This window comes from Etheostoma spectabile, chromosome 9 (assembly GCF_008692095.1).
Source record: "Etheostoma spectabile isolate EspeVRDwgs_2016 chromosome 9, UIUC_Espe_1.0, whole genome shotgun sequence".
NCBI lineage: Eukaryota > Metazoa > Chordata > Actinopteri > Perciformes > Percidae > Etheostoma > Etheostoma spectabile.
Window position 1 is genome coordinate 21,655,833 of NC_045741.1, and position 1,777 is coordinate 21,657,609.

A 1,777-nucleotide genomic window follows, 5' to 3' on the forward strand; every position below is an offset into this window, starting at 1 on the left:
TTTCATCTTTGTGGCAAAAGCTCTTACTAAAAAAACAAGTAGCCTAGCTATAACTTGGCTGAGGTTAAATTGTTCTCCACCTGTAAAATTTGTTAGTTAGCAATAACATTTAACTTTACCTGGTTAATGTTAATATGTCGGGGGAATCTCAATCGTTGTTTCAGTCGGATAAATATTTGATCATAAACATCAGTTTGAGCTTCACATTCGGTTGCCGTAGTAACTGTTACATGTAGCTGCTAGGCCTATTGCATGTAGTGTAAGTTAAATATAGCTGTTTTGTTTTGATATGTAACTCAGTAGGTTAGTCGTTGTCAAGGTAATAATAGAGTGTATAATTATTAGTATTTCTATTGTTGCTAAATAATATTTTTCTTATTTACAGTTTTTTATTTAAAGAGTGTAAGTGTGTGAGTGTTTATCTGATGAGCAGGTGGCGCCTTGTACAGCAGCCTCGGCCACAGTGTATGAATGTGTGTGAATTGTGAATGGTTCCTGTTCTATGTTTTAAAAAAAAGAAGCGCTTTGAGTAGTCGTTAAAAAGTGCTATATACGAACAGTCCATTTACGTTTATAACAATCATGTTGATAAAAGCATATAGGAAAAATACAGTTCATTTAAATGTATTTTAAGCCAGGCATAAAACGTAGTAATAGTATCAGAAAGTATTTACTTTCAGAAAGTGTAGGCCTAGCAGATGTAAACATATCTGCATATCTGCACTGAAGTGATGAGAAAGTGATGTATTTTCACATGTGATAAGATTGGAGCATGTCGTTTGAAACTACTTTAGACTATGTTTAGGCTGGTGGGCGGTTATTTTCATGACGGACATTTCAAACTCTCTGGTTTCAAAAATAACATGTACTTTGGTGTTTTGGATGTTTTTGAACTAAACAGTATGGCAATCATGCTTACGAATACAATAACGTTTTTCAGCATAAGTCTTACTTACAACACCATGGCGTTAGCATGTTTGTGTTTATATTTGCGGGCAAGATTTATATAGTTTGATAAATCCCACAGTCTTTTCAAAGCTATAGCTCAAATGGTGGTTTACAGGGAGGGAATAGAAATCCTGTCTGTTTTTGTATTTCAAGCATGACCGTTAATATAAGTGGACAGAGCTCGGTTTCGAAAAGTGCAACCACTGCGGAAGTAACTTAAACCTGCATTTCTCTGAATTCCTGCAGAGGGGACACGCGTGGTTGCAAAGGGTTGGTTCAATAGAAGTCTATGGAGAAATGAGCCACTTCTCATGATTTATTACTCAGTAAACATCTTCATAATGTTTATGGTCCGACGCTAGTTAAGTATTCTGCAATAACGAATGATATTCATTTTTGAAAATTACGGTCTCGTTGATTTTAAAATAGGCGATAAAGCCGGGGGTTTTTTGGGCGTGGCTATGATGTGATGACAGTTCTCGGCCTGTCAATCATGACAGTGTTAGCCAAAGCTTGTCCACGGCCCGTGACTTCATTTTGGGGGGTGACTGTTCATCGCTGTGGTGTGACACTTTGGTCGGCTAATAATGTCGGTTCAGCAGTCGGTTGCACGGCAAGACACTCAAAGGAGGATCGCAGTTCAGTTTTTCGGTAAAAAAATATTTTGTTGTAATACAGTTTTCGTTAGCCAACGTTAAGCCTCTCAATTAATATCAGTTAGCTAGCTTCTAGATTGCACCTTGCTAAGCAAGCTAGTGGGCTAACTAATATGGCTATGCAGACCGTATAAACGCATGCAGTCTATGTATAAACGTATTAAAATATATTT